Source organism: Pongo abelii, chromosome 1 (assembly GCF_028885655.2).
Source record: "Pongo abelii isolate AG06213 chromosome 1, NHGRI_mPonAbe1-v2.0_pri, whole genome shotgun sequence".
Taxonomy (NCBI): domain Eukaryota; kingdom Metazoa; phylum Chordata; class Mammalia; order Primates; family Hominidae; genus Pongo; species Pongo abelii.
Window position 1 is genome coordinate 216937229 of NC_071985.2, and position 27195 is coordinate 216964423.

Below are 27195 nucleotides of genomic sequence, written 5' to 3' on the forward strand. Positions count from 1 at the left end.
TTTTTAGACAGGGTCTTGCTCTGTTGCCCAGGCTGGAGCCCAGTGGCGTGCTCACAGCTAACTACAGCCTTGACTTCATGAGCTCAACAGATCTTCCCACCTCAGCCTCGCAAGTAGCTGGGACTACAGGCATGAGCCACCATGCCTAGCTAACTTTTGTTGTTGCTGTTTTTGTTTTATAGAGATGGGGTTTTCCCATGTTGCCCAGGCTGGTCTCAAACTCCCAGATTCAAGCGATCCACCCACCTCAGCCCCCCAAAGTGCTGGGATTAACAGGCATGAGCCACTGCACCCAGCCCATTTTCACCACTTTTTTTTTTTTTTTTTTTTTTGAGACAGAGTTTCACTCTTGTTGCCCAGGCTGGAATGCAATGGCACAATCTCAGCTCACTGCAACCTCTGCCTCCTGGGTTCCAACGATTCTCCTCCTTCAGCCTCCTGAGTAGCTGGGATTACAGGCATGTGCCACCATGCCTGGCTAATTTTGTAATTTTAGTAGAGACAGGGTTTCTCCAAGTTGGTCAGGCTGGTCTCAAACTCCTGACCTTAGGTGATCCGCCCATCTCGGCCTCCCAAAGTGCTGGGATTACAGGTGTTGTGAGCCACCATGCCCAGGCTTTTCTTTTTCTTTCTTTTTTTTTTTTTTGAGATGGAGTTTCGCTCTTGTTGCCCAGTCTAGAGTGCAATGGTGCGATCTCGGCTCACCACAACCTCCGCCTCCTAGGTTCAAGAGATTCTCTTGCCTCAGCCTCCTGAGTAGCTGGGATTACAGGCGTCTGCCACCACACTCGACTAATTTTTTGTAGTTTTAGTAGAGATGGGGTTTCACCATCTTGGCTAGGCTGGTGTTGAACTCCTGGCCTCAAGTGATCCCCCCGCCCCGGCCTCCCGAAGTGCTGGGATTACAAGCATGAGCCAACGTGCCCGGCCATTTTCACCATTTTTAAGTGTACAACTGAGCAGCATGAATTACATTCACACTGTTGTGCAGCCATCACCATCATCTGCTCCCAGATCATCCCGACTGGAGGTCAAGAGTTTGAGACCAGCCTGTCCAACATGGTGAAACCCCTTCTCTACTAAAAAAAAAAAAAATATATATATATATATACACACACACACACACACATTAGCCGGGTGTGCCAGGCACAGTGGCTCACATCTCCGCTGGGCTACCTGGAGCTGGAGTGATGCCAGGAGGTGGGGGTCGGCAAGGCCTCACCCAACCCGACGCCCCACCCCTAAGGCCCAGACTGGAGCCCACCATCCCTGGCTGTGTGGTCAGCACAACACTTTCTCCTTTAGTGCTCGCCACTCAAGCAGGCGGTGCAAAAACATTCCCGTGGGAGGAAATACTAGAATTTGTTTATTAATCTCTTTATTCTTTATACAAGCCTTGTAATGCCCATAGTTTATTAGTAATAACAGCTGGCATTTGAATACATAGGGCTTATCAGTGCCAGGCACTAAGTAAATTTCCAAAAAATATTAACTCTAATTACTACTCTATGAACGGATCTCACTTTAGAGAAGAGGAAACAGGCACAGAGACGCTAAGTAACTTGTCCAAGGCCACACAGTTAGTACACTGCAGAGCTGGGATTCAAAGGCAGGCACTCTAGCTCCAAAGGCTGTTTTTGTTGTTGTCGTTTTTGTAGATTTTTTGTTTGTTTGTTTTTGGAGACAGAGTCTAGCTCTATCACCCAGGCTGGAGTGCAGTGGCACAATCTCGGCTCACTGTAACCTCTGCCTCCTGGGTTCAAGTGATCCTCTTGCCTCAGCCTCTGAGTAGCTGGGATTACCGGTGAGCAACACCAGGCCCAGCTAATTTTTGTATTTTTAGTAGAGACGGGGTTTCGCCACGTTAGCCAGACTGGCCTCGAACTCCTGGCCTCAAGTGATCTGCCAGCCTTGCCCTCCCAAAGTGCTGGGATTACAGGCGTGAGCCACTGTGCCCGGCTGTTTTTGTTTCTGGTTTTTTTTTTCATAGCTTGACAGTAGCTCATGAATCACATGTACTCACAGCCCTGGGGGGTTGGGGGAAGGCAGGGAGGCACACCACATGGGGCCACACGGGGGCCGCGGGCTGCACTTGGGAACACAGTGAACAGCCAGGAAGGTTAAGTGCCCACTGGTTCCAGAGGGAGCTGTGTCCAGAGGCTGTTCCCTTAACCACTAGGCAACATTGCCACCCTTGCCCATAATTTATCAATCAATCTGCACACAGTGGGGGCATGCACTAAAAAATCATTTCCTGATGGGATGCATGGTCACACAGACACAAAGCCACCCCTGCCATTCAGAGTCAACCTCTCACAGTCACCAGTTGCACTGGAAACCCATCTACTGAGCAGCTGGGTGCCAGGACCTGTGCCAGGGCCCTTCATACATGCCCGGCTGTGCTAGCCCGTCTCTCATGAACGCTCTGAGGCACAGAGATGACGTGACTTGGTCCGGGCCATACAACAGATTCATGGCGATGAAACAGCCTTTCAAGGCAGAGCGGGTAGCGTGTGGGCTTTGGAGTCAGACAGACCTAGGTGGCTGTGTGACCTTGGGTAGATCTCTCGACCTCTCTGAGGGCTCTGTAAAATGGGGCTAATGGTAGGAAGGGCGTGGTGGCTCACACCTGTAATCCCAGCACTTTGGAAGTCCGAGGCAAGTGGATCACCTGAGGTCAGGAGTTTGAGATGAGCCTGACCAACATGGTGAAATCCCGTCTCTACTAAAAATACAAAAAAATTAGCTGGGCGTGGTGGCGAGCACCTGTAATTCCAGCTACTCAGGAGGCTGAGGCAGAAGAATCGCTTGAACTCAGGCAGCAGAGGTTGCAGTGAGCTGAGATCGTGCCAGTGCACTCCAGGCTGGGGGACAGAGTGAGACTCCATTTAAAAAAATAAATAAATAAAAATAGGGCTAATGGTACCTACCCCATGGGGCTGCTGGGAGAATCAAACAAGGTCGTATCTACAGGGCCCCTCCCTACCCATTTTGTGCCGGCACACAGTAGGCCCACTGTTCTTTGGGTTGTTGTTATTATAACTGGGGAAGAGTCTCAAGGAGTGGGGGAAGGAGCAAGCCCTGGGGAGTGGCCTTTCAGAATGGCCCCAGCATTGGGGTGCCCACCTGCTTCCTGCTGGGGGGGAGGAAAGATGCACCAGCCCGCCCGCCTGCTCAGTCACCTCCTGCCACATCACCTCCAGGCTGGCCTTGCCCTTCGTCAGCCCCTGCTGGAGGCCCAGGGTCTCCCGCCTGCTCTCCTTCTCTGCCCGCTCGCCCAGCGCCAGGAGGCCCTGCAGCTCCGCCAGCTCCCGGCCCAGTCTGGTGTTCTCACTGTCCAGCATCTTCATCTGTGAGAGTGCGGGAACGGCACGGGGTTCAGCTCTGCCCCTGTACCCTCCCAGTCCTGGCCCAAGGCCACTTGGGACCTACTGCTCTAGGGACACATGTATCAAATACCACCCCATATCCACTGGGAGCCGGCCCCTAGATAACCACACTGAACTTGGGCGATGCCAGGCACTTGGGCACCAGCGGCCTGTTTACCATTTAATCAATGGGTCAAAACTACTTTCACGAGGGCGTGGGTATAATAGAAGGAGGGCTCAGCCCTTAGCAGACCAGGAGTTCACAGGCAGGAACCACAGCTCCCTGGGTTATCTTTCCCCTCTACAATGGTGATGAACATTTTTGGAGCGCTTACCATGTGTCCAGTCCTGTTCTAAGCACTTCAGTTATATTAACTCGTTTAATCTTGGTACAATGCTATATGAGGTAGGTACTAACATTATCCCTATTTAACAGATGAGAAAACTGAGCCTCAGAGTGTCAGAGTAACCTGCCCGAAGTCACACAGCCCACAGACAGCAGACTGGGATTCGATCTGAGACAACGGCAATATTCTAAGCACCTATTTCCCCACAGGAGCAGGTGGGGGTACTGCCTACCTCCCCCATGTGCTACAGCAGGGGTAACAGGAGACGCCGTAGCATGCAACATGCCCAGCAAAAGCTGGCATGCAAACGCCAGCTCCTTTCAGGGAGTCTTGTGGTTTCTCAGGAAGGGGCCTGGGTGAAGGGGGCTGTGGTATCCTTGGCTATCAGAGTATCAGAATATCTCTGGCTATCCAGTTGTGATATCTCTTTTTAGTAATTAAAAACAAATTTAATTTAAAAATTTGGGGGGGCCAGGCATGGTGGCTTACGCCTGTAATCCCAGCACTTTGGGAGGCCGAGGTGGGTAGATCACCTGACATCAGGAGTTCGAGACCAGCCTAGCTAACATGGTGAAACCCCGTCACTACCAAAAATACAAAAAAATTAGCCAGGTGTGGTGGCGGGCATCTGTAATCCCAGCTACTCAGGAGGCTGAGTCAGGAGAATTACTTGAACCCGGGAGGCAGACGGCGCCATTGCATCCCAGCCTGGGCAACAAGAGTGAAACTCCATCTCAATAAGTAAATAAATATATAAAAATAAAAATTTTAAAAACTTCTTTAAGAGACAGGGTCTTGCTTTGTCGACCAGACTGGAGTCCAATGATGCAATCACAGCTCACTGCAGCCTTGACTTCCTGGGCACAAAGGATACTCCCACCTCAGCCTTCCGAGTAGCTGGGACTCCAGAAGTGTGCCACCACACCTAGCTATTTTTTAAATTTTTTGTAGAGACTGGTTCTCACTATGTTGCCTGGGCTGGTCTTGAACTCCTAGGCTCAAGCAGTCCTCCCACCTTGGCCTCTCAAAGTGTGAGATTAAAGGCATGAGCCACCACAGCTGGCTAATTTTTCGTATTTTTAGTAGAGACAGGTTTTCACCATGTTGCCCAGGCTGGTCTCAAACTCCTGGGCTCAAGCAATCCACTGGCCTTCGCCCCCCAAAGTGCTGAGATTATAGGTGTGAGCCACTGCGCCTGGCCTGGTTGTGATATCTCTGGGTGAGGCAGCGCCTAAGTGCTGAATGAGGCCATTTCCTGTTCTTTGCGTCTTCTAGAGCGAGAAGCCTGAACCCACAGTGTCCAGGCCAGTGCTCAGTAGACAGCAGGTGCTTGTTCAATGCATGCTGCTGTTGATGACTTTGGAGATCATCTAATTCATGGGTCAGCAAACTACGGTCCACAGGCCAAATTCGGCCAGTCTCCTGTTTCTATAAGGGTCTGAGCTAAGGATGTCTTTTTTTTTACATTTTTATATAGTTGAAAATGGATCATTTCTAAAGGAAGAACAACATTTCTTGACACATGAAAATGACAGAAAATTCACATTTCAGTGTCCCTAAATAAAGTTTTACTGGAACCCACACCCCTCTGTTCATGCACTGTTTGGGACTGCTTTCTCACTACCCCAGCAGAGTCAAGTAGTTGCAACAGAGACTGTGTGGCCCGTAAAGCTGGAAATATTGACCATTTCAGCTCTTTAAAAAGCAATTTGCCAACCTCTGACCTAGTTCACAAAATCTGTACCTTTTGTTGTTCACAGATTCCTTTGAGAATTGGACAAGGACACCAGCTCCTCTCCTTGGAGAAATGTGAGCCTGAGCGTGCACACAAATGCACGCAGACTTCTGCACAGTTTCAGGGATTAAAGGACTCCTCAAAGCCCATCCATTCACACCAAGGTTAGGTGAGAGGGCTTGTCACAGTTCAAGCCCCTGGTTTTACATAGGGGGAAACGTGATTCCAGAAAGGGGGAGCTACTGGCCCGGGGCACACAGCAAGCCCCAGGATAAGGGGTGGCACAGGGAGAGTACCTGACGCCGGAGCTCCTGCAGCTCCCGCCGAGCCTCCAGCCGTGAGCGCTCCACCTCCTGCAGCCCAGTTCGCAGCTCCCTGGCCTCCTTGCCCATGGCTGTCCGTGCCTCCTCTAGGAGTGCCAGCTTCTGCTCCTTGTCCTCATTGGCAAGCTTCAGGCTGGAGAGGGCAGAGGTCAGGGGCTGCCCTGGGTCCTGGGAGTAGTCAGTGCCTCTACACAAAAGCCGCCTTCTCCAATTCCTGGAGTGGGTCAGGCACTGCCTGCCCATGCAGCCTCTCCCAAGAGCTAGGCCCTCCAGGGCTGGGGCCCAGGCCCTCGGCTGGGAGGCGTAGACCAGTGACTCTAGGAGGGGACCTGGTTTCCAGGGTGATGACGGTGGGTGGGTCTGAGTCTGGACTCAACCCTGCCCGCTGCCCCTCTGCCCCTTTCCCCAGTCAACAAGGAGGAAACCTTCCTAAAAAGACCCAGGTGCCAGGCTCTGCTTAGGAGACAGAGGATCCGTATCTGGGCAATTTCCCCAGAACCTTGGGGGTGAAGTTAGATTTCAGGGATGGGATCCCATGAGGATTCAGGGCTGGTCCTCCTGCAATGCCCCACCTGATGCGCTCGCTCTCTGCCTTCTTCACAGTGGCCCAAAGCTCCTCATTGGAGCGCTGCAGGGCCTCGGGCTCCTTGGCGCCATCGCCCAGCCTGTGCCGCAGCTTGCCTGCCTCCTGGCGCTGTACCTCCCGGCCCTCCTGGCTCTCAGGCAGCTTGCACTGGGCCTCCAGCAGCTCCCGCCACAGCCCATCAAAGGCATCCTCCAGCAGACGCAACTGGGTCCAAAGCTCTTCTGCCTGTGAACAAAGCAGGTGTCCCCAGGCCAGTGGTCAGGGACCACCCCATCAAGCTGGGTCTTGTACCCCAGATCCCTGGACCCAGGGAGCCTGCTCCATCCCTCTGCAGTGTTCAGACCGCAGGCTGTGAGTTATCATTTGAGCAAGGCATGCTGTAATCAGTAATGTTTTGACCTGAAGTCACCATCAGTCAAGACTGTCCTGAGCACAACACCAAGAGGGCAGAGACCCCACTCACCCCTCCTTGAGGCCAAATCCCACCTGTACACAACAGGTGCTTCATAATGCTTGCTGCCTCCTTTCTAAGTTGCTATTCATTGGTCCTCAAATGCAGGGAGGAATCTGACACTCTTCCGGGGCCCTGGGGAACTAGGCCCCCAGGCACACAGCTCCATTTAGGGTATGCTGCTCGGAAGAGGGGGGCAGCTGCTCACCTTGCGAAGACAGGAGTCCCACTGCTTGCCCAGTCTCGGGCCTGCTCTTGCAGCCTCCACATCTCCTGGGCATGGGCCTCAGCAGCCTCCTCCAGCTGGGTCCCGCACCTCAGACATCAGAGCATTCACGGTGCTCTGGGACAGAGGGGCTCCTCAGACTTGGTCCTGCTGTGTCCTCCAGCCCCTGGCTGCTCCCAACCCGCTTGGTGCACTGTCCACTTTCAGCTCTAAACACAGCCCCTCCCGCTGGCCTGCCGGACCCTCTGCCGACCCCTGGATGCATAGTGAGTGCTGCCCGTGTAGCCGGGCTCTCCTTCAGGCCCTGAGAGGCAGAGGTTGCAGTGAGCCAAGATCATGCCACTGCACTCCAGCCTGACGACAGAGCAGGATTCCATCTTACACACACACACACACACACACACACACAGAGGGTCCTTCATTAAAGAGGAAAAAACAAAAACAAAATTTTCCAGCAAAGGTAAAACAGCATTACATAGGTTCTGCAGTAAGAACAAATGAGAGGGAGTATAATCTGATCGATAACATGTGCCCCCAGGACCTTATCAACTCAAAATTTAGTATTGTGTGACCTTAAAGATTAGTCCAAATCATTCACTTTACAGATGAGAAAACTGACTCTGAAAAAATTACATAATATGCCCAAGGTCATACTCTGGCAGCGACAATGACAGGACTAAAACCCAAAGTTCCGACGGGCACGGTGGCTCACGCCTGTAATCCCAGCACTTTGGGAGGCCGAGGCGGGTGGATCACGAGGTCAGGAGATCGAGACCATCCTGGCTAACACAATGAAACCCTGTTTCTACTAAAAATACAAAAAATTAGCCGGGCATGGTGGCAGGCGCCTGTAGTCCCAGCTACTCAGGGAGGCTGAGACAGGAGAATGGCGTGAACCCAGGAGGCGGAGCTTGCAGTGAGCCGAGATCGAGCCTGGGCGACAGAGCAAGACTCCATCTCAAAAAAATAAAATGAAAGTTCCCCAGTTCCCAGTTAAATGCTTACTTCCTTTCTTGTAATCAAAGGCTTCTAGAACTGCATAACAACAATGGTGCTATCTGTCATATGGCAATCACTTCAGTCAACATATGCTGTCAGAACCTCTAGTTCCACTATATCATCCTTATACATGGCATGGGCAATGAACTCTAGGCAATTAAATCAAAAAACCCACATAGAAAGTATTTCCAAATCCTATATCCAGTAAGAGACGAGTATCCAGAATATACAGAGAGATACAGAGTGCTTACGACTCAATAATAAAAAAATATCCAACTAAAAATGGGCAAAGGATTTGCACAGGCATTTCTCCAAAGAAGATATACAAATGGCCAATAAGCATATGAAAAGATGCTCAACATCATTAACTGTTAGGAAACTGCAAATCAAAACTAAAGTGAGGCGAGGCACAGTGGCTCACACCTGTAATCCCGGCACTTTGGGAGGCCGAGGCGGGTGGATTACCTGAGGTCAGGAGTTCAAAACCAGCCTGGCCAACATGTCGAAACCCCACCTCCACTAAAAATACAAAAATTAGCTGGGTGTGGTGGTGGGCACCTGTAATCCCTGCTACTCGGGAGGCTGAGGCAGGAGAATCGCTTGAACCTGGAAGGCGGAGGTTGCAATGAGCCAAGATTGCGCCACTGCACTCCAGCCTGGGCTACAAGAGCGAAACTCCATCTCAAAAAAAAAAAAAAAAAAAAAAAAATGAGATGACACTTCATCCCCACTGGTATGGCTATAATAAAAAAAAAAAAGACAGACAATAACAAGTGTAAGAGAATGCAGAGAAACTGGAACCCTCATACATTGCTATTGAGAATGTAACATGATACAGACGCTGTGAAAAAGGTCTGACAGTTTGTCAAAAAGTTAAACATGGAGGTACTATATGACCCAGCAATTCTACTCTAGGAATTACACCCCCAAAAATGAAAACTTACATCCATACCAAAACTTGTAGAAGAAGTATTCAGGACAGCCAAAAAGTGAAAAATGTCCATCAACTAATAAACAGATAAACAAAATGTATTACTATTACTATTATTTTATCTTGAGATGGAGTCTTGCTCTGTTGCCCAGGCTGGAGTGCAATGGCACAATCTCGGCTCAATGCAACCTCTGCCTCCCAGGTTCAAGCGATTCTCCTGTCTTAGCCTCCTGAGTAGCTGGGATTACAGGTGCATGCCATCACGACTGGCTAATTTTGTGTGTGTGTTTTAGTAGAGACGGGGTTTTACTGTGTTGCCCAGGCTGGTCTCGAACTCCTGAGCTCAGGCAATCCACCCGCCTCAGCCTCCCAAAGAGCTAGGATTACAGGCGTGAGCCACCGCGCCCGACCACAAAATGTAGTATTATTATACAATGGGTTATTAGCCCTAAAAAAATAAAACGAAGTACTGATAGATACTACAAAATGTGGATGAACCTGGAAAACACTATAGCAAACGAAAGAAGTCAGACACAAAAGTCTACATATGGTATGATTCCATTTATACAAAATGTCCAGAATAGGCAAATCCATGGAGACAGAAAGTAGATTATGATTGCCAGGGGCTAGAATAGCAGAGAACAGAGAGTGACTGCTAATGAGTATGGGTTTCTTTTGGGGGTGATAAAAATGTTCTGAAATTAAATAATGATGATGGTTGCACAACCCTGTGAATGTATTTTTTTTAAAGCACTGAATTATACACATAAAATGATTTTTATAGTATATGGATTATGTGTGTGTATATATACACATATATACACACATATATACACATACATATACACATACATATACATACATATACATACATACACATATATACACACATATATACACATATACATATACACACATATACACACATATACACACATATACAAGTATATATACACACGTATATACACACGTATATACACACACGTATATATACACACGTATATACACACACGTATATACACACGTATATACACACACGTATATACACACACGTATATATACACACGTATATATATATATACATAAATGAGGCCAGGCACAGTGGCTCACGCCTGTAATCCCAGCACTTGGGGAGACTGAGTTCAGACTGCCTAAGCTCAGGAGTTCGACACTACCCTGGGCAACGGTGAAACCTCGTCTCTGCTAAAAATACAAAAATTAGCCAGGGATGGTGGCACATGCCTGTAGTCCCAGCTACTTGGGAGGCTGAAGCAGAAGAATCGCTTGAACCCGGGAGATGGAGGTTGCAGTGAGTCAAGATTGCACCACTGTACTTCAGCCTGGGTGACAGAGCAAGACTCCATCTCAAAAAAATATATATATATATATATGTATATTTTGTATATATAATGCGTGTGTGTATATATATATAGAGAGAGAGAGAGAGAAAGAGAGATTTTTTTTTTTCACATACACACACACAGACACCAAAGCGTACTTCCCACTCATTTCCCATTCATGCCCTCTCTGGTTGGAAAAAGTAAAATGCCAACACAAGGTGAAAGCATCAAGGTCTCAATTCAGTATCTATTGAGCAAGGCATGTACTATAAAGTGGGAATACAGAGATAGTCTGATCTTACGATATTCATAGTCTATTATAAATAAAGTATGCAAATAATTACAACACAACGTGTTAAGTGCAACAACAGATGTACAAAGGGCAGAAGGAGGTATGGGTGACCCTTGAACAACATGGGTTTCAACTGCACAGGTCCATTTATGGATGGATTTTCTTCTACCTTCACTACCCCAAGACAGCAAGACCAACCCTTCCTCTCCCTCCTCAGCCTACTCAATGTGAAGATGACAAGGAAGACCTTTATGATGATCCTCTTCCACTTAATGGATAGTAAATATATTTTCTCCTGCTTATGATTTTTGTAACAGTTTCTTTAGCTTAGTTTATTATAAGAGTACAAGTATATAATACATACAACACAGAAAATATGTGGGTCTAATATAGTGGTTCACACCTGGAATTCCAACACTTTTGAGAGGCTGAAGCAAGAGGACTGCTTGAGGCCAGGAGTTCGAGACCAGCCCTGACAACATAGCAAGACCTCGTCTCTACAAGGAAATTTTAAAAATTAGCTGGGCTTGGTGGCACGTACCTATAGACCCAACTACTTAGGAGGCTGAGGTGGGAGGATCACTTGAGCCTGGGAGGCTGACACTGCTGTAAGCTGTGCTCCTGCCACTGTATACCAGCCTGGAGGGCAGAGCAAAATTCTGTCTCAAAAAAAAAACAAAAAACGTGTTAACTGTTTATGTTATTGGTCAACAGGAGGCCATTAAGTTTTGGAGAAGTCAAAGGTTACACTCAGGCCTTGAAGAGAGTAAGGGCTGGGTGTATTTTCAAGTTGAGGGGCCACCCTACTACTACCCCCGCATCATGGTGTTTCCTCCAGGAGTCCAAGAGCCTTGCCATTCCTCTTGGTGCTTCCTTCAGGAGTTGAAGGGCCTGGCCATTCTTCTCACACCTATAGTAGCACCTATCCAGACTCTCTGCTGTTTTCTGACTTAGGGCAACTACAACCATGGCTGACAAATGGTAGCCACTCACATGGGTGGGAGAAAGGGTACTACACATATTACACATATGTACTACACATATTACACTTACACCAAGCTCCTGGCCATCTCTTGTGGCTTCAAGCAGAACCCCAAGCAGTTCATGATCACCTGGATCTTGCAGAAGCACAACCGGTGGGCCACGCCCTGTCCTTGAACTCCTGGGAGCTGGTGGTGCTACTGGGCAACTTGACTCACAACACCATCTTCAACTACCACTGCAATGCCTTGTGGGAAAGTGGCATGGCACTGCTTGCCTGGCTGCTCAGAGCCTGGTGCCAGCGCTAAAAGTCCTTCCTGCCCTTTGAGGCCACCGAGCTGCCTTTCTAGCCCTGGACCACCATGGAGGAGGGCATCTAGCTGGTGTGCAAGACAGGCATGTTCGATTGGATCTACTGTGAGCCCCTCTCGGCCTCCTTGACCCCTTGTCCCCCTCACATGAGCCAGTGGCACCCAAGGACATGCCCTTCACTCAGGGCCTACAGCAGTGTCTGCTGCTGGCAACACCTGCCGCTGGCAGCACCCTCAGAGCTACACCTCTCCCTGGTCACTCTGCTAGAGGCCATGATGGAGCTCCAGACCATCTCCGACATTGGCCTGCTCTGGCATCAGAGCCAGCCAGGCCACACCAGGCTCATGCTGGAGCCCAATCCAATGCTCAAGCACCTCACAGGCTGGATCCTTAGCCACAGTGTGCCCAGGGAGAACGTGGATAAAGAGCTCACCAAGGTCCTCCTGGAGCTGTACAGCAAAGAGGCCAAGTACAACCACAGCTACCTGGTCTGTGGGCTGGGAGAGGAGCAGTCCCTACCACCCCTCTACTCTGACCAGGCCAGCAGGTTGGAGCCACCCATGCGTGACAACTAGCCCTCAGCCTGGCTCCTGGAGAATGGGACACGGCCTGGCGCCACATTCCTGGAAGGTGGGGGAAAGGAGGAAAGCTAGATTTCAGGAAACCTGCTTTCTGCTTTGAGTTGAGGGGAGCCAGGCAAGGGAGCCTGGGACCTTGTAGGGGAGACAAAAAGCCTTGGGCAGTGCCCTTCCAGTGTATCCCCTGAGCCTCCTGTGGGCAAGCCACACCCTCATGCCATGTTCAAGGGACCCAAGAAGACAGGTGTGTCCTTGCCCTCGACCACTCACATGGGTATCACTGGTCAGAGCTGATGAGGGGAGCAAGCCACATCACTGGCCAATTGCAATGAGTCTCTGGTGTCCCTGGAGGGAGTGTGAGCACCCAAGGACATAGTATTCAGTGTGTTACATTTTGGCCTGGGCAGCAAGGTGGGTGGGCACAGCGGTGCAGCCACCCCTCTGCTACATGGGCCACCAAAGCACTATAGGCCAAGCAGGGAGATCTCATGGTCCACAACATAAAATCATCTTGAAATTTTTACTCTAATTTTTGTGTTTTTTTGGAAACAGGGTCTCAATGTCCCCCAGGCTAGAGAGCAGGGGCGAGATCATAGTTCACTGGAGCCTTGACCTCCTGGGCTCAAGCGATCCTCTCACCTCAGCCTCCCAGGCAGCTGGGACCACAAGCACACACCACTATGCCCAGCTAATTTTTTTTTTTTTTTTTTTGAGACAGTTTTGCTCTTGTTGCCCAGGCTAGAGTGCAATGGCGCCATCTCTGGCTCACTGCAACCTCCGCCTACCGGGTTCAAGCGATTCTCCTGCCTCAGCCTCCCATGTAGCTGGGATTACAGGCATGTGCCACCACACCTGGCTAATTTTGCATTTTTTTAGTAGAGATGGGGTTTCTCCATGTTGGTCAGGGTGGTCTCGAACTCCCAACCTCAGGTGACCCACCCGCCTCGGCCTCCCAAAGTGCTGGGAGTACAGGCATGAGCCACCGCGTCCAGCAAAAGCCCAGCTAATTTTTAAAAATATTTTGTAGAAACAAGATCTTGCTACGTTGCCCAGGCTGGTCTCGTACTCCTGGACTCAAGTAATCCTCCTGCCTTAGACTCCCAAAGTGCTGGGATTACAGGCATAAACCACCGCACCTAGCCTACTCTAAATTTTAAAAGATCTTTTTAATGCATTATTTTTACTTAATATTTTATTTTGTGGATACATGACACTTTAATTTTGGTGACAGTCATTTCTTCTTTTGTAATGGTTTTTCTCTTAAGGCAATTTTTTTCTTTTTGGCATTGCCTCCCACTTTGAAAGCATATTTTTGCTGTTTGATCACTAAGGAAGGAGCTGCCAGTCCCTTCTGATGAGTCTGGTTTCTCCAGGTGCATATGTGGCCTCGGGATAATCTGAGTTCTGAATCCGACTTTAGGGTATGATGGGGCCAGAATTACTCATTACAGCTTGCAAGAACAGAGCCCTGGTGGTCTGGCTTCACACCTGAGGTGCTGGGCACACAGGCATCCAATAAATGGTGGGTGCATAAAATATATATATATATATACACACACACACACAGATTTTTGACAGCACCAGAGGCTTGGCACCCCTAACTCCCACATTGTTCAAGAGTCAACTGCAACTTACTATGGATTAGGGAAGGTCTCACAGAAAAGAAGATACCTAAAGGTAGATTTTAAAGAATGAATAGGCCAGGCACGGTGGCTCACACCTGTAATCCCAGCACTTTGGGAGGCTGAGGCAGGAGGATCGCTTGAGCTCAGGAGTTTGAAACCAGCCTGGGCTACATGGTAAGACTTCGTCTCTATTTTTTTTTCTTTTTTGTTTTTCGACCGTCTTACTCTCTTGTGCAGGGTGGAATGCAGTGGCACGATCTCCACTCACTGCAACCTCCATCTCCTGGGTTCGAGCAATTCCCCTGCCTCAGCCTCCCGGGTAGCTGGGATTTCAGGTACCTGCCACCAAGCCCAGCTAATTTTTGTATTTTTAGTAGAGACGGGGTTTCACCACATTGGCCAGGACTGTCTCAAACTCCTAACCTCGTGATCCGCCTGCCTAAGCCTCCCAAAGTGCTGGGATTACAGGCGTGAGCCACCATACCTTGTCTATGGTAAAATTTAAGCTGACTCTTTTAAAATGAGTAGAATCTATGTATAAAAAAGAAAAATGACTAGATTTTCAGATATACTAAGGAAATAATAAATAGAGGGCAAAATACAACTGGAAATGCACATACTTAGTTCGGCACAGCCAGAGTAACCCAGATTGCTGAACTGGCACTGACTAGTTACTGGTGATGGTATGACTTCAGTAGAAACACCGTCTATAGTGTTTTAGTTGCTTCAGTTGTTTTTTGCACATATTCTTACCATAAACATCCCTCTAGGATCGTTATGCTGGATAAAACCTTTGCGCCAGGCTATCTGTTTACCATCCTTATTTCATTTTTACAACAAATCTGAGCTAAGTATTAATATCCCAATTTTAACGAGAAACTCAACTTCAGAAAGGTTCATAACAGTTCACAGTAATACATCCCAGCATTCTGTTAGGTGTTACAAATTTATTATCTCATTTAACTCTTCAAATAACCCTAAGAACTAGGTATTGTTGGTACTTCTATTTTACAGATGAGAAAACTGAGGTTCAGGGAGGTTATGCAATTTGTTCAGGGTCACAGTGGTATTAAGAGGCAGAACTGAGAATTAAAATTCAGGACTGCCTTATCCTAAAGCTCTCTTCCATTACAGTATAATGCTTTATCTATCTTCAATTGTAACTCAGTCTAATCCAATATGCTTTGATTGTTACACTCTCTGCATTTCCAGTAACTAATACGGTAGTAGCCTCTTGCAAGGAGAGGTACAATACACATTTGCTGAAGACAGTGCTTTTATGTATTAAATGTAAGGGAAGGCTACAGCCAGAGAAATGCTAGCCAAGAGAAGCCCCAACACAAGGTGACTTCTCAAAGACTCTTCTTTTCAGGTTTTTCCTAAGGATATGGAAGAGTCTCCAATGCTATAGCATACCAGCTTGAGGGAGAAATGCAAATAAATCTTTTCATCCAAGAGATGGAAAGAGTACATCTGACCAAGATCTGGTTACAGCAATGCAGAGATCTTGCCGTACATACTGCAGCTAAATCAGGTGCTGACAGCTGAGAGATATCAAGTGGCATAAGGCTGTAAGAAGGGAAAAAAGCCCTAGAAGTACTTAGATTCCAAAAATGTCTCTAAACGACTGCAAGAAACTGACCATTAAATCCATTTAAGAGTTAAATTGGTGAAACAACTCACATAACACCAACAGATCATACTGGTAGCTCACGTCTCCTCTCATTTTACCTTTTTTTCACATAAAAAGGTAAGCTGTCTTCCCAGTTCCCAGCAATGTGATATCCTTCAAATATTGTTTCTCAGCTTCCCAGATGGCTAGGCTAGACTAGGACATAAGAAAGATGCAGTAACATGCTCCCCACCTCCCATCTAACAGCAGGAAGAGAATAAAAAAACAAAAGAAGAAATGAGTAGCCAGCAATGATCTCTTCTCTCATTCCAAATACCACAAGTTAGTCCTGCTTATATAAGAGAGGTAACTAGTAGAACACATCCCAAGCCTTTTTATTTTTCTCTTTCAGGTTGGGGTGAAGGAATGTTTTACATTTTATTTCTTTTCATTTTGGTGGGGGTTTTGGGGGGATTTTTTCATCATTTTTTTTTTGAGACAGGGTCTTGCTCTGTCACCCAGGCTGCAATGCAGTGGCATGATCACAGCTCACTGCAGCCTCAACCTCCCAGACTCAAGTGATCTTCCCACCTCAGCCTCCCAAGTAGCTGGGACCACAGGCACATGTCACCACGCCCAGATAATTTTTTGTATTTTGTGTGTTTGTAAAGACAGGGTTTCACCATGTTGCCCAGGCTGGTCTCAAATTTCTGGCCTCAAGGGATCCTCCTGCCTCAGCCTCCCAAAGTGCTGGGCTTACAGGTGTGAGCCACTATGCCCAGCCTATTTCTTTTAATTTTGTTCTGGTGTGCTTAAATAAGTTTCTTCATGGATTTCTTTGTGAAACAAGACTTAATATAACAGACTCTAGACCCTACCTCTCTCATAGGAATGCTATTTGAAGGAAATGTTAAAGTACTTGAAAATCTTAAAAGCATAACACAATAATAGGTAATATTTATTGTGTTTGTTTTGTGTCATTTAAAGCCCACTGCGTGAACTAACGTATTGTCTCACAACAACCCTATGATGCAGATACTATTAACCTCTTTCTTTTTCTTTTTTTTTTTTGAGACGGAGTTTCACTCTTGTTAACCAGGCTTAGATTGATTTTTTTTTTTTTTTTTGAGATGGAGTCTTACTCTTGTTGCCCAGGCTGGAGTGCAATGGCGCAATCTCAGCTCACTGCAACCTCCGCCTCCTGAGTTCAAGGGATTCTCCTGTCTCAGACTCCTGAGTAGGTGGGATTACACGCGCAGGCCACCACGCCTGGCTAATTTTTGTATTTTTAGTAGAGACAGGGTTTCATTACTATTGGTCAGGCTAATCTCGAACTCCTGACCTCAGATGATCCGCCCACCTCAGCCTCCCAAAGTGCTGGGATTACAGGCATGAGCCACTGCAGCCAGCCAACCTCATTTTTCAGATGAGTAAACTGAGGCCCAGAAAAACAGAGTTCCTTTCCCTAGTTTACACAAATATTATATGGTAGAGCTGGAATTCAAACTCAATTCATTTGAGTCAATAAATTTGAGTATACATTACTCAAATATACTTATGTAATGAAAATTATGTTAGAATATTACTACACATGGATTAAGAAAGCAAACACAATAACCTAGTAAAACACTGAACAAATAATTTGAATTCTTTGTCCCCACCATCATAACACCACCATCTTTTTTTTCAAGACAGAGTCTCCCTCTGTCACCAGGCTGGAGTGCAGGGCGCGATCTCGGCTCACTGTAACCTCCATCTCCTGGGTTCAAGCGATTCTGCTGCCTCAGCCTCTCGAGTAGCTGGGACTACAGGCACACGCCACCACGCCCAGCTAATTTTTGTATTTTTAGTAGAGACGGGGTTTTACCATGTTGGCCAGGATGGTCTCGATCTCTTGACCTCATGATCTGCCTGCCTCAGCCACCCAAAGTGCTGGGATTACAGGCGTGAGCCACCACGCCCAGCCCATGTACCATTATCTTTACGCATTCTGAGATTAACATGTAACAGATAAATTTATGCGGAACACAGGCTCTGGAGTCACACAAACCTAGTCACACGACGTCACTTAATAGCCGTATGGGCAAGTTACTTAACTGCGTCTGTGTCCTCATATGTAAAATAGGGATAATACCTATCACATAGAATTTAAGAACTAAATGGGACCCCCGTGCGGTGCCTCACACCTGCAATGCCAGCACTTTGGGAGGCCAAGGTGGGAGGATCACTTGAACCCAGGAGTTTGAGATCAGCCTGGGCAACATGGCAAAATCCCATCTCTATCAAAACAATACAAAAATTAGGTGTAGTGGTGTGCGCCTATAGTCTCAGCTACTTGGGCGGTAGAGGTGGCAGGATCACCTGAGCCCAGGAAGATCAAGACTGCAGTGAGTAGTGATCACACCACTGTACTCCAGCCTTGGTGACAGAATGAGACTCTGTCTCCAAAACTATAATAATAGCCTGGGTGCGATGGCTCATGCCTGTAATCCCAGCACTTTGGGAGGTCGAGGCAGGCAGATCACGAGGTCAGGAGCTCAAGACCATCCTGGCTAACATGGTGAAACCCCATCTCTACTAAAAATACAAAAAATTAGCCGGGCATGGTGGCGGGCACCTGTAGTCCCAACTACTCGGGAGGCTGAGGCAGGAGAATGGCATGAGCCCGGAGGGCAGAGGTTGCAGTGAGCCGAGATCGCGCCACTGCACTCCAGCCTGGGTGACAGAGTGAGACTCCATCTCAAAAAAAAAAAAATAAATAATAATAATAATAATAATAATAATAATAACTAAATGGGCTTTAAGAAATGCTTAATGCTGGCCTGGCACGGTGGCTCATGCCTGTAATCCCAGCACTTTGGGAGGCCGAGGCGGGTGAATCACCTTAGATCAGGGGTTCCAGAGCAGCCTAACCAACATAGTGAAACCCCATCTCTACTAAAAATACAAAAATTAGCAAGGCATGGTGGTGGGAGCCTGTAATCCCAGCTACTCGGGAGGCTGAGGTAGGAGAATCACTTGAATTCAGGAGGCAGAAGTTGCAGTGAGCCGAGATTGCACCACTGCACTTCAGCCTGGGGTGACAGAGCAAGACTCTATCTCAAAAAAAAAAAAAAAAAAGAGAAATGCTTAATGCTTTAAGAAAGTTGGCCAAAGCCAGGTGCTCACACCTGTAAACCAAGCAACCACTTTGGAAGGCTGAGGTGGAAGGATCACTTGAGGCCAGGATTTTGAAACCAGCCTGGGCAACATAGTAAGACCCAGTCTCTACCAAAAAAAAAAAAAAAATTAAATGGATTATAAACTCATCTCAGAATAGTTGTTGGCACATAGTAAGTGCTAAGCAAACACGATTAGCTACTATTGTTAATATTTTTATTTCATTTTTCTTTGCCATTTTCCATGTAAACAAGTATCTAAAAAACGTTTGCCTCAAAGCTATCAAGTAATCTTGAAATGGGCATATGTTTTACATTTCACATTTCAGTGTCTCCATACTTTGGTAATATTTTCCAGTAAATTTATAATCCATGTAACTAATATTGCTGCCTATGCAAGCATCTCTTCTATCATTTTGAACTTAAGAAATACAAGAATACAATAGCTACATTGTTTTTCTTATGTGTAGTGATAATACTGCAAACTCTTATCTCTTAATATAAACTGCCACATTTCTAATTACATGAGAGTCACTCTGTATGGCTTTTCATCAAACGCCCCAAATTAAAATAGGTAGTGTCTTCTTAAAATTACTTACTTTTTCATTTGACAAATCTCAAACCCAAAAGGTAAAGGGATTTGCGACTTGCTCAAGTTCATACAGGTAAATAATGACAAAGACTGACCCGGAATCTTCAGACTGAGTTCAAAGCTCTTTTTCATCTCTCTGGGCTGAATAATTCCATTTCTTGTCAGGGGAGGTGATAAACATCTGAAAATAGTGAATGACTCAAATCTCCCAAGGTTAAAAAAAAATTTCAAGAAGACAATCTTCAAAGGTCATTTAATGTAGCACAACAAAACAATAACAACCAAAGTGGCATAACTCAGTACTGTTTCCTTCTCAAAAAATCAGGTCATCTCGAAAATTTGCTTTACTAAATTTGTATTAGCCTAACCCAAATCTCATGCTACTTCTTCCCAGCTATCTCTGCAACTTTCTGAAACTGGGCAACTTCAGCTCAAAATTCAATGACAAACTCCAGGGAACTGTCACAGTGCAATGTTATAGCAAATATTCCTGAAAATAAGTGATGCTTGTGAATTCTATTCTACTGAGATTCTCAGTGTAATTATTTTTCTGTGATAGAATCTGATTTGTTTCATGAAACCATACTAAAATAAAAGAGAACACAAAAATGTTCTCATTTAGGACACTAACTGATATTAAAATTTCCCAAAATTTTTGGAGCAGTTCAAATCTAACAAGCATTTACCGAAGGATTTAATCCATATCATTCTTTCAAAAAGTCTGGCCTATAATCCCAACGCTTTGGGAGGCCACGGTGAGAAGACCACTTGATCCCAGGAGTTCAAGACCAGCCTAGGAAACACAGAGAGACCAATCTCTACCAAAAATGTTTAAAATTAGCCAGGTGTGGTGGCACATGCGTATGGTCCTAGCTACTGAAGAGGCAGAGGTTGGAGGATCACTTGAGCCTGGGAGGTTGAGGCTGCAGTGAGCCATGATGGCAACACTGTATTCCAGCCCAGGTGACAGAGTGAGACCTTGCCTAAAAAAAAAAAAAAAAAAAAAAAAATTAAATTAAAAAATAAAAATTAAGAAAGTCCACTCTGAAAGCAACATAAGACTTTTTACTTGTTATAGATTTAACCAGAGTTAAGACCAGAAGTGACCAATCCATTTTACACACGAGCCACAGCAGGACTGAGGAGAGAGGAAGAGAAAACAGGAAGACTAGCAAGTCAAATCAATTATTTACTTAAAAGTCCACAGAGTACAGAGCACTATAAGATGTACAGTGCCAACATGCTCCACCCTTTCTCTGCTAGTCAGTACAGGCCACAAGATGAACACCAGAGTCCAATAACCAGCCAAATGCCAGGCAAAATGGCCTTACCAGGCTAGATGGGGTCAAACACATATATTTTTAACTCATAGTCAAAGAGGCTCAAGGAAGATGATCAACAACTTAAATATTGCAGCAATATTAAGGAAAACAAGTCAAGGAAAATAAGGCTAGGAAAATGTCTGAATATACAGACATTGGGTCTTTTGAATGCACATTTACAGTAGTGTTGGGGACAGAAACAAGACAGGAAAAGTCTTAAAAAGTGAGTGAGTGTAAAAGCAAAAGCTGCATACAGAATGCCGTTTTAAAATGTTTAGAAGTAAAAGGGCCGGGCGTGGTGGTTCACGCCTATAATCCCAGCACTTTGGGAGGCCAAGGTGGGTGGATCACGAGGTCATGAGATCGAGACCAACCTGACCAACATGGTGAAACCCCGTCTACTAAAAATACAAAAATTAGCTGGGTGTGGTGGCACGCGCCTGTAATCCCAGCTACTCGGGAGGCTGAGGCAGGAGAATTGCTTGAACCCAGGAAGCGGAGGTTGCAGTGAGCCAAGTTCACACCACTGCACTCCAGCCTGGTGATGGAGCCAGACTCCGTCTCAAAAAAAAAAAAAAAATGTTTAGAAGTAAAAGAAGAAAAAGATGGCAATAATTCAAAAAGATAAAAAGGCAGAAAATTTTTATTTGTTTTAGGATAGACAAGACCTCTGTATTTGTAGTCTGAAAAGAAAGACTCAATAGCGAAGCTGAAGATGGAAGAGAGAAAGATAACTGATGAGAGTGAGGTACTGGATACTAGAGAATGCAATGAAGAAGAAAACTGGTCCATGTACATCCTGGAAGTCATCAGACAAAAGCAAATAAAGTAATAAGACAAAAGACAAAAAGCAATAAAAATGGGGAGAGAACAGATGGTAAAGACTTTTTGAATAATCAGAAGCTGTGCAAAAATGGCAAAACAATGGTCTAGAGAGACAGTGAATGACTAGAACCACAATGATTGCTCCCCTCATCCAAGGAGTTGCAGAGTATTCAACCAATGAAACAGAAATAATAGCATTCATTACAGAAAAAGCCGTGTTTTCACTTATGGGTTAGGAGATGGAAGAAATATTGGAAGAAAAAAAATTAAGAACTTAGGACTTTGCTCACATTTGTGCACAGGTTCTACCAGACCCAGCAGAAACAGGTAGTAAAGGGACATCAAGAATGAGGTAGAAAAGAATGAGACTGAGCTTTTAAAATACTGAGGCAATAAGGCAGATGGAACTTTGAGATAACTTTTTACCAACAGTGAAGATGAAGAAGAGTAATTTAAAGAACTTTATGGCTGCAGAGGATGAGGGGAATGAAGACAAACATATCAAAAAACTGCTGGATACCACAGACAACAAGTCTTCAGCACTAACTAGCCCTAATTTTCAAGTGGACTCATCTCCAAAACCCACTTTCCCAGAAGCTGGACCTGAAATATCCTTTAATTTCATTTGCCAAGACTAGCAATTTGCTGAACTGTGTCAACAGTTTGTTTGTGTTTGTTTTTCGAATTGGACATTTGTTTTGAATAATGATTTGTTGCGTTCTACAAAGGCATAGGAGGGACATTCCCCAAAAGATAAATGAATGCCACATGACTAGAACTGGGTCTTCTATTTTTATTATTTAGAACTGGGTTATTTGTTTGTTTGTTTGTTTAGGCAGAGTCTCACTCTGTCACCCAGGCTGGAGTACAATGGTGCGATCTCGGCTCACTGCAATCCCCTGCCTCCCAGGTTCAAGCGATTCTCCCACCTCAACCTCCCAAGTGGCTGGGATTACAGGCACCTGCCGTAATGCCTGGCTAATTTTTGTATTTTTGTAGAGATGGGGCTCCACCATGTTGGCCAGGCTGGTCTTGAACTCCTGATCTCAGGTGATCCGCCTGCCTTGGCCTCCCAAAGTGATAGGATTACAGACATGAGCCACCGCACCCAGCCATAACTGGGTCTTCTCAGCCCCCTCTGCATGCTCAGACAGGATGGAAAAGGATAGATAACACCAGTTAATATTTAGTTAGCACTTCACTGATTCAAATTACTATCTAATCAATTAGCTCAACTGACCCACTCTTTATTCCTATTCTTATGATGTGTAATCCAAGGATAGAGGAGCAGAAAGAACATGGACTTTAAAGTCACTGATCTAGAATTCTAACTCTCCTGGTTCCCCCAGGGATATTTCTTAAATCTCTATGAGCTTCCATTTCCTCACCTGTAAAGTAGGAATAACAGTACCTATTTCATGAGGCAGTTGTAAAGATTAAAGTATAAGTCAAGTACCTACTACACAGTAGATGCTTAAGAAATGGTAGATAATGGCCAGGTGCAGTGGCTCACGCCTGTAATCCCTGCACTTGGGAGGCCAAGGCAGGTGGATCACAAGGTCAGGAGTTCAAGACCAGCCTGGCCAATACGGTGAAACCCCATCTCTAATAAAGATACAGAAATTAGCTGGGCATGGTAGCACACACCTGTAGTCCCAGCTGCTCCGGAGGCTGAGGGAGGAGAATCGCTTGAACCCAGGAGGCAGAGGTTGCAGTGAGCCAAGATCACGCCACTGCACTCCAACCTGGGCAAAAAAGCAAGACTTAGTCTCCAAAAAAAAAAAAAGAAAAGAAATGGTAGATAATATATTCCACATGTTGCAATGAAAAGAAATGGAAGACTATTTTAACTAATGTCATTATAAACTAAACCATCCAAGCTGAACCACAATTTATTGGTTACTGTTGTTAATACACACAGGGCAAATTATGTTAAACAAATCATAAAATAACAAATGTTTTCCAAAAAGTCCTCTCTACCTAACAGTTAACCTAACTAAGGATGACAGCATCTATTAAGGTATGATTTTCATAACTAGGAACTTATACAGTGTTTCACGGTTTGAAACGTACTGTGTTTTTTTCCAAATGATTACTTCCAAAATAAACTAAACTTTTAACTTCCAGCTTAATCCTGGGGCAATTTTAGAGAATCTCAACATCTCACAAATAAATGGAATTGAAAAAGCATATGGATATAATGCAGTCAGCAGAGAATCTGAGGGCAAAAGAGAGAGGCTATGGCTTGCCCCCTTTCCAACTTCAGTTAACTAATATCACAAATGTTCTTCAGTTCTACCCATTTCTTTCTTTATTTTTTTGAGATGGAGTTTCGCTCTTGCCCAGACTGGAGTGGAGTGACACAATCTGGGCTCACTGCAACCTCTGCCCCCTGGATTCAAGCAATTCTCCTGCTTCAGCCTACCAAGTAGCTGGGATTACAGGTGCCCACGACCATGCCCGGCTACTTTTTGTATTTTTAGTAGAGACAGGGTTTTGCCATGTTGGCCAGGCTGGTCTTGAACTCCTAGCCTCAGGTGATCCACCCGCCTCGACTTCCCAAAGTGCTAGAATTACAAGTGTGGGCCACCGTTCCTGGCCAATTCTACCAGTTTCATAAGCTTAAGAGCTATCTTCACTTTCTTTCCTTCTTTACGTTATTAAGTCTCATCTCTTCCTTCTCCAAAATCTCTCCAATATATTCCTTTTTCTTCCCATTCCACTTGCTAAATTCATGGCCTGCAGCACAATTTTATTTCTTTAAAAAAATTCCTTAACTGGCTCCCTTTCAGATAATCTATATAACACTTCTTGATTAATGTCATAATTCCAAGTTCATCAAGTCACTGCTCAAACTTGTAAACCTTCAATGATTCCCAAATGTTAGCAAGATCAGGTCCAAATTTCTCGGTATGACTGTTAAGACTGTTCATAATCTCAATGAGCATTACTTCACTAATCTTATCTCCTTCCTAGTCCATAATCTAAACTCTATCACTAGATCAGACAAGTATTCGAAGTTCCCATCAATAATACGTTTAATCTCTATCTTTGCCCTTGATTGGCTCTTGCCTAGAAAACTATCCCCTCATCCTTAATTTTCTCAAATACAAAAGAAAAAAATTTAAAAAGTAAAAGAAAAACAAAACCTTCTCTTTCCTTTCTGCCTCTTCAACCTCTATCCATCCACCACTGAAAAACTCTAGTCTAACCGCCTGCATGAAGCCCTCACAGACCACTTCAGCCTAAACTCATCTCAGTAAACTGTAACCTGTCATTTCAACATACACTATTAGCATAACAACAGACCTCCTAGGGCAGTCATTTTAGTCAATGGTATTTTCACCCAAGAATAGTAAATTTTTCATAAGGCTAAATTATTCAACATGAAAAACCCCTTTAATCTGAGATGATGCCCTTTCTCTTACCTGTTTTTGTTTTGTTTTGTTTTTAAGACAGAGTCTCAGCCAGTCATGGCACTTTGGGAGTTCGAGACCAGCCTGAGTGACATAGTGAGGTCTCGACTCCACTAGAAATAAAAAATATTACCCACGAATGGTGGTGCACACCTGTAGTCATCTCAGCTACTCAGGAGGCTGACATAGGAGAATCATTTGAGCCTGGGAGGTCGAGGCTGCAGCCCCCGCCTGGGCAACAGAGTGAGACTCTATCACACACACACAACCCAAATGCTCCTCAACTGGTCAATAAACAAACTATAATACATCTACACAATGGAATACTACTCAGCAATGTAAAGGAATGAGCTACTGATATATGCAATAATGTGGATGAACCTCAAAAATATGATGCTAAGTGAAATAAGCCAGACTAAAAGGCTACAGACTACAGACTACCACATACAGAACATTCTGGAAAAGGCAAAATGATAGGAATAGAAAACAACGCAGTGGTTGCCCGAGGGTAAGAATTGGGGTAGACTACAAAAGAGCAGAAGGGACTTTGAGGAGGTGATGGAACTGTGCAAAATCTTGATTGTGTTGGTGGTTGTTGGACAGTATACATTTGACAAAACTCACAGAACTTTGGGAGGCCACAGTGGGAGGATCATTTGAGGCCAGGAGTTCAACACCAGCCTGGGCAACATAGCCAGACCCCCATCTCTACAAAAAAAAAAAGTTTTTTAATTACCAGGCATGGTGGCTTGTGCCTGTAGTCCCAGCTACTTGGGGAGACTGAGGTGGAAGGACTACTTGAGGCTGGGAGATTGAGGCTGGGAGATTAAGGCTGCAGTGAGTCATGATCACGTACTGCATTCCAGCCTAGGGAACACAGCGAGACCCTGTCTTCTTCTTCTTTTCTTTTTTTTTTTTTGAGACGGAGTCTCGCTCTGTCCCCTAGGCTGGAGTGCAGTGGCATGATCTCGGCTCACTGCAAGCTCCGCCTCCCGGGTTCACGCCATTCTCCTGCCTCAGCCTGCCGAGTAGCTGGGATTACAGGCGCCTGCCACCACGCCCAGCTAATTTTTTTTTTGTATTTTTAGTAGAGACAGGGTTTCACTGTGTTAGCCAGGGTGGTCTCGATCTCCTGGTCTCATGATCCGCCCGCCTCAGCCTCCCAAAGTGCTGGAATTCTTTTCTTTATTTTCCTTTTCTCTCTAAGTTACCTTATTATTTCCATATTATTTCTCCCTGCTCCATTAACTGTCCTCCCATCTATTTTTCCATCACATTTCTTTAAGATTCTGGTAGTCACTTTAAAACTGCCCTAGGATCTAGTCTCAAAACAAAATTCTAACATAATCATAAGTCCTCAAGTTTCTACAGAAAATATTTTCGCATATGTTGGAAAATGTCTAATTTTATCAAATTACACTAAGAATATATCATATTACACTCCATTACAGCTGTGGCAAGAAGCATAAAAACTGATATTCCTGATTTAAATCTACCAGGCACCATTACTTTGTTTACATACCCTAACTACATTTTGTAAATATCTCTATAAGAATCTTCTATATTTAACTAGCTTCTGTATTACTTCTGTAAAGTCTTCCATTTAATCAATCTTTTAAGTCCATCAAGATCTAAAAATGGCTTTCTTTCGATCCTGGGAAACATAAGACAATGTTGACCTCATTTACTTAGAGGGCAGTGCACAGTTCATAAAATCATTATGTGTTAAAACAATGTAATATTCAAGAGTAAACTCAAGGTAAAATCCTAGCTTGGCATTGACCTTGGGGCAAACCGATCTCACATCTTAGGGACTTAGTTTTTTCCTCTGCAAAATGAGAATAATAATAGTATTAATATCTACCCTAATGGGTTGCTGAAAAGAGATTAAATAAACACATAAAAAGTACTTAAGTACTGTAGCTGTCACATAGAAGTCAGCAACCGGTTTCATAATTAGTCCTCAATGACTAAGAATTCTTCGAAAAATCTGAATTATAAACTTAAATGGGCCAGGCGTGGTGGCGGGTGCCTGTAATCCCAGCTACTCGGAAGGCTGAGATGAGGGAATCACTTGAACCCAAGAGCCAAGATCGTGCCATTGCACTCACTCCAGCCTGGGCAACAAGAGTGAAACTCCATCTAAAAAAAAAATAAACACTTAAATGAGCTGCTC

The 27195-nt window shown here is 45.3% G+C and overlaps 1 long non-coding RNA gene and 1 pseudogene across 1 annotated transcript in view; both read right to left on the reverse strand.

Annotated features, from left to right (window-relative positions):
* Positions 1 to 27195, reverse strand: part of LOC100454429 (rootletin-like) — a 78977-nt pseudogene that overhangs the window by 28855 nt on the left and 22927 nt on the right.
* The window catches only part of LOC134760692 (uncharacterized), a 28645-nt gene continuing 7257 nt past the window's right edge, over positions 5808 to 27195 (reverse strand). Inside the window, exons 2-3 of the long non-coding RNA XR_010138571.1 lie at positions 7019 to 7153; positions 5808 to 6584 (exon numbers count right to left, since the gene is read on the reverse strand). This is a non-coding gene — a long non-coding RNA (uncharacterized LOC134760692). The remainder of the gene's footprint in view (positions 6585 to 7018; positions 7154 to 27195) is intronic.